This window comes from Mastomys coucha, unplaced genomic scaffold (assembly GCF_008632895.1).
Source record: "Mastomys coucha isolate ucsf_1 unplaced genomic scaffold, UCSF_Mcou_1 pScaffold6, whole genome shotgun sequence".
Lineage (NCBI taxonomy): Eukaryota > Metazoa > Chordata > Mammalia > Rodentia > Muridae > Mastomys > Mastomys coucha.
In genome coordinates this window covers 40932726-40945549 of record NW_022196912.1, presented here as the reverse complement: position 1 = coordinate 40945549, position 12824 = coordinate 40932726, and the positions used below count along the sequence as shown (strand labels likewise).

The 12824-nt window shown below is 48.2% G+C and overlaps 1 long non-coding RNA gene across 3 annotated transcripts; it reads left to right on the top strand.

Annotated features, from left to right (window-relative positions):
* The first annotated feature begins 4380 nt into the window (after positions 1-4380).
* On the top strand, positions 4381-12756 carry LOC116079589. 3 transcript variants are annotated; one of them, XR_004114055.1, is made up of 3 exons: positions 4381-4560; positions 7690-7780; positions 12354-12756. It is a non-coding gene; the product is annotated as an uncharacterized LOC116079589 (long non-coding RNA). The 3 variants fall into 3 exon arrangements; XR_004114054.1 differs by lacking the exon at positions 12354-12756 and adding an exon at positions 8711-9279; XR_004114053.1 differs by lacking the exon at positions 12354-12756 and adding an exon at positions 8473-8625.
* Positions 12757-12824: the final 68 nt, after the last annotated feature.

The following is a 12824-nucleotide window of genomic DNA, read 5'->3' as shown; positions in this document are numbered from 1 at the left end:
CCAGAACTTATGATCCTGCTTTACCTCTTCGAAGGCTGGTCAGGATGGTTTGGACTTGAGTGTATCTAAGCAGAGTGTATTGGCTGGTTTTATGTGCTAACTTGACACAGGCTGGAGTTATCACAGAGAAGGGAGCTTCAGTTGGGGAAGTGCCTCCATGAGATCCAGCTGTGGGGCATTTTCTCAATTAGTGATCAAGGGGGTAGGGCCCCTTGTGGGTGGTGTCATCCCTGGGCTGGAAGTCCTGGGTTCTATAAGAGAGCAGGCTGAGCAAGCCATGGGAAGCAAGCCAGTAAGGAACATCTCTCCATAGCCTCTGCATCAGCTCCTGCTTCCTGACCTGCTTGAGTTCCAGTCCTGACTTCCTCTGGTGATGAACAGCAATGTGGAAGTAAGCTAAATAAACCCTTTCCTCCCCAACTTGCTTCTTGGTCATGATGTTTGTGCAGGAATAGAAACCCTGACTAAGACACAGAGATTTGGTATTACTGTGTATCCCAAGTGGGGCCTCAACATCCCAAGTGCCAATCACACCCCCATGCCCACCTCCTGAGTTTTCCTTGGCTCTCTCACTGGGCAATGTGTGGGAAGCCATGAGCACTGAAGCAGTAAAGCCTGGTGGTCAGGCCACAGCCCAGACTTGGAATGAAGTCATTGAAGCCACGGGTCCTGTGAGGCCGCAGCCTCAGTTTTAACTGAAGGCCAGCTTGTGTGAGATTGTTGGGACTGGAGTCTCAACTCAACTCAAACCTGGGTCCACCTATGTATGGCAATGGGTGTTCCTCCTGAGTATCACACACTTATCCCAAGTTCCTCACACCTGTGTACCTGTGTCATCCATACCACTGGTCCCAAATCCCCCACACCCGTTCCAAATACTGCACACCTGTCGCCATGGGTGCTACACACCAGCATTCCTGAGTCCTGCACACCTGTCCTGCATCTTACGCATATGGGCCATAGGGTCCTGCTGTACTGCAGGCTTGACATCTGCCTGACAGCCAGCCCTTTAATCAGAGAATGCATATATCTTCCCCATGAAGCCCATCACCATCCCCTCTCACTTGAGTCTCACCACATTTCTGTGAGCTACTGCTAGCCTACCCATTTTCCATGAAGAAAATGAGGCCCATGGAAATTAAGTCACCTGCCCAAGGTTACCTGGGAGGAGGTGACAAAGCCAGGCCTAGGCCAGACCTTGGTTACAGACCTGCTTGAGCCACTTAACCTCCTGATGGAAGAAGTCTCCACATGCTTGGGAGAAGTATGTATAGCCATACCCCACTGGAGCATTTGAAATGACTATATCCTACCCTTTGACTCCTTAAGTACCTTCCAGGAAGTCACCCAAGTGACACATCCCAGGATGTAAGAGAAACCATTATGCACAAAGATGTCCATTGCTTTATTATTAATTGAGTACAGGCTACATCCTGAAATCCTGAGAGACACATAAATCGCCACCCAAAGGAGACAGTGTGGCACACACTTAAAAGATGCTAGACAAAGAGGGTGGGAACGTGGAGCTGTGCACTAAACTCTAAATGAGGACAGGAGCACACCACGCTGGGTGTTTTGTTTTCTTCTACTAGTCCCGCTTGCGCGCAGCTGCATGGGAACTGTACAGATATCAGGAAGAAAATGGAAAATGAGAACAACCAAGGTTTTGTCTGCTGAACCTACAATCAATGGATAATTACAACTTTTCAGGAAAACTGATGTGTAGGGGAAACAGAACAGAACTTACATTGGCAAGTACCAGGAGCTGACTTCTGCAGGAAAAGTTAGAGTGACGGCTTTCCTAGTGGCCTCTGACCTTTTACATTTTGAGCTTTTCAGGAGTGAACAGTGCAGGATTGATTTGGTTTGGTTTGTTTAACTAAAACATATACTTCAATTTTTCTAAGGTATACTTCCCACCTGGGTGTCCCACCAGTTCCATACATCCATGGTTCTGGGGGGACATTTGATGCCAGACTGTGGGAGCTTCTTGAAGTCTCTAGCACATAGCCCAGGACCTATAGGCCATAATACTAAGTAAATGTCTCCGTGCCATGTATGAGGGCTCATCCTAGTTCTAGGACAGACATGATTGTGGGCCCCAGCTCAGCTCCTTTCTGGTTATGTGACCCTAGGGCACACCAGTCCCTAAGCCCCATGCACATGACATACACAGTCGGTATTAAATCACTGAAAGTCATTATGTGCTGCTAGGTATTGAACCCATGTCACTTGGAGCCATTGTGAAGTTTTGTCTGCTTCCATTCAACAAATGTCACCAAGTCCATCTCCCACCCTGTAAAGGTGACTCTGCATGTTCAATAGATGCTAAAATGATGCCCAAGAGCTTATCAAGAGACAGCACATGGCCTACGCAGAGCTGTATCTCCCCCAGAGAAAGACCCAGAACAGCCCTTCACTGACAGGACCTGTAAGGAAGCTGCCTATGATGCTGGCTGAGGCACTCAGCTCTGGAAGCAAATGCCAAGCCTGACAAGGCTGCACTTCCATGAGAAGGGAGCCCTGCCCTAGCCCTACTTCTAGCTTGCTTAGCTCACAGGATGACCAAAAAGAAAGCCAGGGGTAAGCCATGCCAGTGACAAGGATATTATCAGATGGCTGAGGTAAGTGTGAGCTTTTCCCCTGACCCTCACAGTGTCTATCACATGATAGATGGTGTCAGCCATTCATTAGTTGAATAGTGCCTCAGGCAGCGAAGAAAGAGTTGTCATTGCCATGAAGGCCATGCCTCGTGTTAGAAACATCAGAATCTGAAGATGTGTATATCTTGTATGTCTCCTAAATGAGAGCAACCTGACAAATACCAGAAGGTGAGGGTCTAGCCCCAGCTTCACCTGGGGCTGGAGTCTGGTTCTTGGCTAGCCTCACATTCACCTGGCCTAGAAGACTGTCATGCTCCTGCCATCCTGTGACAGAATGGAGATGACACCCATTCCCACTCCATCTCACCAACTTCTCTCCTCTTCTTTCAGCATAACTTTATAACCTACTATACCTTCCATCCTGCTGAGCTTGCCTGCTCATCAGACAGAACCTGCCAGAATAAGAGGGCCATGAATGGAGAAGCCACCCCCCCCCAGAAGGCATTTGAGAGGAGAGTGGCCCCTAGAATGGAAAGGACCAACGTGTATCTCCCAAGTGGACAGAGGTCAACTCCAATGCCATCTGTTAAGCTTGCAGCCAATGGTGAGCTATGGGGACAAGACCACAGTGACCAACAGTGGAATCTGTGCTCACCAGTGTTTGGCATCATATCAGTGGAATCCCGATGACAAAATTATCTCATCTCTATTTGTCTGCTTCAACCCCCATAAAAAAGACCTACATTAGAGGGTTTATGTACTGGTAGTCCAAAAGCAAGCTTCCTCCTGGATCCTCTCTCCCTGACTCTGCCTTGTCCTCATGAGCTTACACCCTTCCAGTGAGCCTAAATCCTAATCTCTTCATATTAGGACCAAAGTCAGCCTTGATGATCTCACTTTGATAGAATCTCTTTAAGGCTCTTGGTCTGATACCTCCAAACAGAGTCACACTCTGTGGTTAGAACTCCAGCTTGTGGTTTGAAGTGTGTGTGTGTGTGTGTGTGTGTGTGTGTGTGTGTGTGTGTGTGTGTGTGTGTAGGGGTGGGGACATGACTCAGGTCCCTTAGATGATCAAGGGAGACAGAAAGTCAGGGATCTTTCCTGGGTTTTAAAACAACCTGGTATTAGAAGACATGCTGACCTACAGCTTGCCTCTCCCATGACCCTGGAAACCACAGATAGCTCTCGGCAACATATTCCAACCTGGGGACAACTCAGTTGGCTGCTGTGCAGGAAAACATTGCATTTCGAGATGAGAAGTTCATAGGTGTGACATATTGGCCATCTCTGTGGCTTCTGGTCATTCTTTTAACCCCTGAAAGTCTGACTCTTCTCATCTGTAAAGTAGGAAAGTTAGCCCCAAGCTCGCCAAGCTTCATCTTGGATGTCTGTGTTGGTATGCACCATGGGGGTACAGTTGGGATAGTAGGCCCAGTCACATAAAAGTAGTAACAGGAATCTAACTGATATGGACACCAGATGACTTCCTGTGTGCTTTAGAAGCTTGTTATAATGTAATTGAATCACAGATAGCTCTGAGCTAGCAAAGCAAGTCCTCTGACACAAGGCCACCTTAGACTGAACTGAGCAAGCCCTCTAGTAGAAAGTAGTCTTCAGTTCTAGAGAGTTCAAGACCACAGAGTACCCAGAGGCCTTAGAGACAGTGTTCAATCTTGTGTACGTGTGCCACTTACCAAGGAAGGGACATATGGGAATTCTAGAAGACAGAGGCACCAGAAGTTCCAGTTGGTGTTATTTCATGTGGCTTGGAAACTTCCCTTTGTGTTCCCTTGTTGCTCTCCTGGAAATCAGAGAGGTGATGGGTTACTCCTCGGAGGCAGTGTGGTACAGAAGGAAGAACACAGGGCATTCAGAAACACGAGTAGGACCTCTGAGTATTAGCCAGTGGGCTGGGGACCAAGCACGAGCTCTTTGGTTGACAATGAGAGATCATAAGGTAAAAAGGCCCAACAGTGAGATTACTGAGTTCAGTATGAGGCAGGCATTGCACTGGCTGGTATGAGAGGCTACCAATTGTTTATGTGAAGCTTAGGGGAGAAGGTCTGTCTAAGAATGAGCTTCTAGCATGTGTCTCGGTTTCCTCTGTCTATTCTATTGGACAGGATACGCAGGTGAGGCCTGCGAGGCCTTTAGCAGGCAGATTCTCCTCATCGCCTTCAATGTTCACTTAGAATATTTATGTCTCATGGCCATAGCATCCTGCATACACCCCAGTCTGCTCTGTGGAGGCACTTGACATTCCACAGGTAACAAGCAAATGTGCCTGAGTAGTCCCTGGTCTCAGCTAGCACCTCCTCTCATTCAGAGACTGAGCTGTTTCGATGTCCTCACTGTGTATCTTGAGTCCAGATCTAGGCCACTTTCTAGAAACACTTGCTTTTCTCTGGCATGAAATGTGGTGGCCTTTGCTAATGTAGCGATCTCATGGTTGGCATTAACCTTCAAATGACTTGGTAACTGTTTGGCTGGATAGTCTATCCCACTTACCTAGTTACTGACATTCGACCACATTGCTCATTCCCTGGTCTTATACTAAAAAAAAAAAAAAGAGAGAGGGATTGATGAGGTTGCTGTGTTTTTAAGTGTACATAGAAGTATATAAGACATATCATAGTATGATTTATATGATAAATAAGGAAATAATAATAACATTAAATATGTGTACCTTGGTATCCTATTTTTAAAAATAATAAAAAAAAAATTATGATAGGCTGGGTTTGAGGGCACACACCTTTGATCCCAGCACTTGGGAGGCAGAGACAGATGGATCTCTGTGAGTTCAAAGCTAATCCCGTCTACATAGTAAGTTCTAGAACAGCCAGTAAGAGACACTGTTTCAAAAAAACAAAAGAACAAAAGTTATTGACTTGTACATATGTGTTGGAGACGAAGCTTTGCAAATGTCAGAGAGAGTGTGTGGAGGCCAGAGGACAACCTGTAGAGTCAGTCTGTCCTTCTACCATAGAGATAGAGTGACTGAACTCAGACCATCAAGCCTAGGGCATCTCCTTGGGGAGCCCATTACTTGTTTTATCCATGAGCAACCAATATAAAATCTAGCTGCCCCAAACGTTTCCATCACCCTTCCCCCAGTGAGGGTGAGGAGGAGCTATGCTCTGGAGGGCATGGGAGCTGGCTGCAAGCCTTCCTGGCTGTCATTCTACTATGTGATCCAGGCTAGGATAGCTCCAGTTCTCTCCTGGCCCAGTAGCATTCAAGGTTCACAATGTTACACAGCCTTCTCTTCATATTGAAAAGTCTCTGACCTTGTGGATTCTAGCTCAAGCAAATGCTATCCCTCCGTTGTTCACTTCCTCTATGGATGCTAGGTTCCCAAGGCCTCCTACACTATGCCAGCCCTACCCCAGCCTCCCAAAATTTAGCAACTTGACTCCATCGGGGTGTGCTCCAAAGTTCAGCATTTGCATCTCAAGGACTAAATTCAGTAATAACACCACAATTTCACCAAAAAGCATTATAGTGATTATTGAGTTATATCAGGAGCTTGTTTAAGATAACATCTTATTTGTACAATGCAGCTCAAATAGCTAGTTAGTACAGCCCATGCAATTGTTAGACTCCTTCTGTGCATTAGCATAACCGCCCTGGAAGCGTCTTGATGCTTTTAAACATAAGAGAAGCTAAAACCGAAAGCATAAATATATGTCTCTTAAGGTGGTGGCGGAGGGAGAATAAGAGGGTTTAGGTTGGCGTGTAAACAGGAATTTAGTTGTCTCTAGTGTGGTGCCAAAGGATGTGGAAATCCCTCCGAGTCGGCTCCCTTAAGGGAAGCTAGAGTTGCCACCTGAGCCTTTATCCTTCAGCAGCACTGTTTCTCCTGGAGCCATGCTTCCCCACGCTACGTGCACCTCAGAGGTCCTCTCTATGCTCTATGCTCCAGAGGATCTAGTGATGGAAGGAGTTATCTGGGGTCACAGGGCTAGTAACAGACTTCAGGTCTCTATAACTCCAAGGCTGGGCATTATCACCAAATGTGGAGGAGGAGATTCCACTGGATTCTAAACAAGCTTCAAATGAGGAGGGCAATCGGGGTCAGTGCTCCAAGAGATGCACTCCCTACAGAACTGGCTGGAGGAGGTTCCTACCAGGGAAATGTACTATCCCTTCCTGGGCTTTGCTTCCACACCACCCTGTCTCCCTCTCCTGGTGACTGGCAGGGCATTCCACAGGCGTCAGGCATGGTAGAACTTCCACTATCTCCAGTCCTCAGCCCACCATCACCCACAACCTCTTTCCCTGCAAGCATAAGCCACCCTTCACTGCTAAAGGCCACCATTGCCTCCCGCCCCTCATCTCAGCCCCACCAGCTGGCTTTCTGTATTGGAGTTTTCCCATCCTTGCCAACCAAGCAGCTCTCCTTATGAGAAAATGCTCAACCCAAGAAATCTGAGCTACTCTGAAGGAGCCCCCGTCATGGCCCATGAGCTTGCTGAGCCCAGCATCCCATCTGGACCTCAGACTGGAGCGCCCAGAACCTTCCAACAGGTCACACCAATGTGAACCATCCCAGTGTCAAGGCTCGACCTGACCTCCTCCAAATAATATCGTCTACCTTCTCTCTGAACTTAGGAAATAGGCTAACCAGTGACCAGTTTGATGTGGACCCTGACCACCAGGCATGAATATCATAGCTCTAGGAATTAAGCCAGGCATCAGTAGTACGTATTCTGTTTCATCCATGCAATGAATTCATATGATAAAGCACTTTTTATACCACACAGGACCAGGAAATCAGCTCAGGCTCTTAAAGGATTTTCTTTCTGCACACTCAACATTCCATCGGCTAAGTCACCCTGACCTCAGAGACACTGTCAAGGGGGGTCTCCAGTTGACCCCTAAGGTGACAGCCATCTCCCCCGTACACTGAGAACATATCCCTGTGGACACATATAGGATTAGAGGTCCCCATGTCAGTCAACACTACAGCAACTTTAACCTTAGCTGGACAACACGGATGTAAGCCACACTACTCCTGGATGCCCAGGGAAGGGGAAGATGGAGTTCCCCAAGCTGAGGAATATGTCTTTTATTATCTTCCTTTCAGTCTTTTAGGAGTTGAATTGTGCCCTTCCCAATGATGGTACACTAATATTCTACCTCCACTACTTTAGAGTACAACCTTACTTGGGAGTGAGGTAAGTAGTATGTAACTGATGTTCTTTTAAAAGGGGGAAGTGTGAGGCTGAGTGGCTAGCTCAGTCAGCAAAGCATTCGCAGGCATGAGGACGTGAGTTCAAAGCCTCCAGAAATATGTTTTAAACACCAGGGGTGGTGCCACATGCTTATAAATGCCAGCATTGGGAAAGTGTAGACAGTCAGATCTCTGGGGCTCACTAGCCAGACGGCCTACCCTACTTGGGCAGAGCCAGGCCGATGAGAGATCCTATCTTAAGAAAACAAGGTGATAGTTCTTAAGGAACAGCCAAGACAACTGGCCTCCACACATACATGCATACGTGTGCAACACACACGAACACACACACAAGCACAGAAAGAATAGAGGGAGAGAAACATTTAGACTCAGAGACATTTAGTGGGAAGACAGTGTTGAAGAGATTGTAGGAGACCCCACGAGAGGAGTAAACTGGAGGGGCCCAGTTACAAGCCAAGAACACCCCTAGCTGCCAGAATGGAGCACTGGAGCACTCCCTTCCTGAAAGAGCAGCCTACCCACACCTGGACTTCAGATTTCTAGGGTCTAGTGGCACTTGGTTTAACAGTAGTCCTAGGACACAAACAGGCCCAGGTACCTTCACTTCTGAGCATGTCTGTCTGGCATTATCTTCCCAGTGCATTACACAGACATCTTTGTCTCTGTTGTCTACAGCTGGGGGAAAAACTTAAAGATGTGAAGAAACTCAGGGATTGTCTCTTTGTGAGATGGGAGCCACATTTAGGCCTGGAATGTATCTGTGTCACTGTCCTTGTCACTCCTGGTGAGCAGGCAGACTTGCCAGGGACATGGCAGGGTGACAAAGGGTGGGAAATGAGAGGGTGAGTCTGGGAGGAGAGCCACAGTCTTTTTTTTTTTTTTTTTTTTTTTTTTTTTTTTTTTTTTTTTTGAGAGCCACAGTCTTCAAGGACAAGAAAGTGACATTCAGCTGGAGACCCTCCCACATCACTCCCCGCTGTCCTTAGCCACAAGAAGACTGAACAAAAAGTCTTCAAGAAACAGCCTGGTATCCTGAGCCCCAGGCCGGCCCTGCAGGGTTCCTTTCTCTAGTGATCTTTCTAGTGTCTCCATCTCTGAGAAAATGAATTCCTGGAAAGTTCACTCACTTTAGCTGGTCTCACATCAAAGGGAAAAGAGGTGACACTGAATGTGCCAGGAAAAGTTCCCAACAAAACTGGGTCTCCTTCCTGCTCTACCAGTATCCCTGACATCAAGCCAACTTCCCCTTCAGCCAGATGCTGGAAACCCAGAAAACCCCAAACCTCCCCCCACCCCCACCAATTCATTCAGGGAATGACCACAACCCTGATAGCATCCACAGATGGAGAAACCCGCCACAAAGCAGTTTCTCTCATTCGGAGCGCATTCCCCTGGAAGGGATAGGATTTGTACGTCAGTGAGGGAAAAGCCCAAATTGTCACAGCCTAAATAAATGCCATCCAGCAAAGGGAGATTGGCCAACCAACCTGTCCCTTCTGCTCCTTGCCTCCTTCTCTTTCCCTCAAGCATCTGAGGCTGGACTTGAGTTAGGCAGGCGCTGGGCCCTCCACCTGTTCATCCGGCCTTTTCCTTCGTATTGAGAAAGAATCCAGGCCCTAAGACTTCACCAAGCATGGGACATTAGCACCTCTGGTTCTTTGTTTCTGGGCTGCTGGGGACCACCACCGTGTGTGCAGGAGACAACGTGGCCTCTGAGGTTTGCCACCAAGGCAGCTGCCTTTGTGAAGGTCACATGTCCCTTCCCTTTGCCTCTTATTCCTGTCAGAAATGGAGCTGATCAGCAAAGACAGCAGGAAAGCCCAGCTTTCTTCTCAGGCAGGTGCAGCCAGAAGAGTCCTCCAGGGGGAGAAAAAAAAAAATCTCAACAATGAGTTGGGTCACATGTCTGCCAGTGGCTGTGTCCCACCCACAGAGGGACTGTTTTTAGATGTCTATCTTGGCCTAGCCACTGGGAACCCATTGCAGATGTGGGAGTGAAGTCATCTCTCTCCACCTGGGCAGGTTCTAATAAGAAGGACTCATGCAGGTAGGACCCAGGTAGCTCAGAGTGACAGATGGTCTTTAGCTATGTGCACCTAACCTTTGAGTTTCCAAGGAAGGAAACCAAACGGGACCTGGAACCAAATACTCCCCCATCTGCCACTGAGTGAAGCTGCCTAGCACAGTACTACAGACACTAATGTGTGTCTAGTGGCACACATTACTGCTTGGACTTTGGAGGCTAGAATCTAAGACCAAGATTCTGGTGATCAGCATGTGTCAAGGATATTCTCCCTGTCATACAGATGCCCACTTCTCATTAACCTTACAGAGTGCTCATGTGGGACAGAGATGAGGTGGGAGGAAAGGAGCACTCTGCCCTCTTCTTATAGAGCCACAATGCTCACTTGACCCTCGGAACCCCTTTCTAGCCCCATTGAATTTTAATCACTTCTTTGGGGGCTAAGTCTCCAAATACAGTCATGCCAGGTGTTAGAATTTCAACATGGGAATCTGGATAGGGGAATTCAACACACCTCACATGTGGGCTGGATCATGCTGACCTTCCTAACACAAGCAGAAAACAACACAGACCTCAAGCCAGAGCTTGGGTTTGAGCTGGATACTTACAAATGCTTAAGTGTCATGTTCTCTCTCCCCATGCCCTGTTTTCATGCCCCTGGGACTCAGTCACCAGTTTGGAGAGCACCAGCTCCAGGTCAGGCTGCAAATGGCCCTCGGGTACAAGTGTTTGGTTGATCACAGCAACTCCAGGGGGTGGGCGGATGATCCCCATTTTCTACAGTGAAAACTGAAGTAGGAAGGGGTGGCAGTGATGCCTGGCTGCTAAGTGGCAGGATTGGAATTTGATCTTAATCAATGTCGTTTCTCATTCCAACAACACACTCCCAGTGTGAAGCCCGTGATAGACAGTGATGAAAAAAGACCTAGCTTAGCTGGCGAGGAAATCTCAGCACAGTGAGAGGCTCAAAGCAAAAAGGGAAGTGAGATGGGGGATGCAGAGAGACCATTGTTGTAGGGTTTGGGAAGAAAGCATCCTGGGGAACGAACGTCCTAGAGCCAAGGATAAGAGCAAGAGTTGGCTGGGCAAAACAGAGAGAGATGGGGCAAGGTGTATGCAGATGACAGGGTGGTAGGAACTAGCTCCAGTTTGAGCAGTGACCCATGGAGAGCCCTGCCATCCTGGAGACTGGGGCAAAAGTTCAGGGTCTTGCCAGAGGAGGCCAGAGAGACAGGCAGGGCCTTCTGTGTGTCATCTCGGTGAGGGATGTGTCCTAAGAACACCATGATTCTAGAGGTACCGCTGGCAGCCAGAGCATGGACTTTAAAGGGAACGAACCAGAAAGCTTCTGAGAAGATCAGGAGAGAAGGGGGCAAGGTCTGGACCAAGAAGGGGCAGTGGGCAAACCAGAAAGGGGCCTGGTGGAGGAGAGATGGCCGAGACTGGGAACTGCATGAATGTGGTCACAGAGAGACCAAAGAACCCAGGGTGTTCCCTCATCACTGGTGTAAGCCATAGGGGTTTCCCCAGAGCAGGAACAGCAGATGCCAGCAAGGCAGAGCCAACTTCAGGCCAGGCAGATGTCTGCTCTGACCCCCACCCCCACCCCAGGCTTAACTGCAAAGCCTTGGGCAACATCTCATTCCCATCTCTACACCAGAGACGAGCTGTGAGGAAGTCCTGAAGAGAGATCACACAGCAATGCGCACAATGTCTGGCACTTGGGTGACAGACACGGCTATTTATATCAGACACATCAATGTGTTTCTTCCTTGGGATGTTAGCATATTCTTCAGGACCCATCCTGAGAGAATGTCCCCATCCTGAGCTTACCTATAAACACTCCTGATCCCTCTAACTCCATTGCGCATTGGGGGACCTCTCGGTGTTCATTAAGAGACTATTGGTTCCCAGATCTTCCCTGGCTGAGTTGGGAGCCCCATCCCTGTCCCCAGCTCTGGTTCACTGGGGACCACTTCTTATACCTCCTCTCCAGGACAGAGGTCCTCCAAACAGAGCAGTGTGGCTACTCCCTTGATAGTTGCTGAAGCAGGGCTAATATGGGGAGCTTGGCAAGTGTGTACTCACTGAGCACGAGTTTGCCAAGTTTCCCCGGGGGCTGATGACTTACGTACAAGTTTCAGTTTATTCCTCCAGTAGCCAGCCAAAGGTGGATTTTTAAACTGATAAACACACCTGTGTTTAGCACAGAAGGAGAGTTCACCCTGCTCCCAAGTACTGGTCCGGGAACAGTAAGGTCTATGGGCAAAAGAGCATATTGACTTCTCCCGGGGAGTAACTTCTGCTCATGTAGAAAGCACATTGTCTCATTAAGCCCTTCGCTCCAGGAGATAGGTAGTATTATCCCCATTTTATAGGCAAACAGACACACTATAAGTCCAGTCTATGGAGTACCTATCTGCCTTTGAGCCCAGGAAAGCAGTTGATGTTTATCCTAGGAACTAGAAAGGTTGGTGTGATGAATGCTTAAAAATAGTCATTTTCCTATTACATTTTCCCACCTTTGGAACAGGTATTATGAATCAGGTACACAGCTGAAGGGGAAAAAAAAATCCAGCATGGTGACTCAGCTCCTAGTGAAATGTTGTTTCTCCCCTTCACCCTGACATCAGCAAAGCCCACAGAGGATGAAAGACAGACGGACAGAGACAGAGAGAAATAAAAGGAGAAAGAGGAGGCAAAGAGGAGGCAAGACCCGGACCACACTGATTTCCTCTCCACATACAGTCTGCAGCCCCAGTGGGTTTTAGGGGTATTGATCTGCATGCTGTAAAATCAAGGACAGGCTGAAGAGCTTCGTCTTCTCTTTTAAATAAGCCCTTGTTCTGACAGTATCTCATTCCCTGCGTCATGCTACAGAAAGGGCCATCCAAGGGAAGCTGGACTTGGGATGCATCCATGAGCAGGGTGCTTAGGCCCACCCAGGTCTGAGAAAGACTATTGCCACAGCTGCCACTGCTTTCTCCTCCTCCTCCTCCTCCTC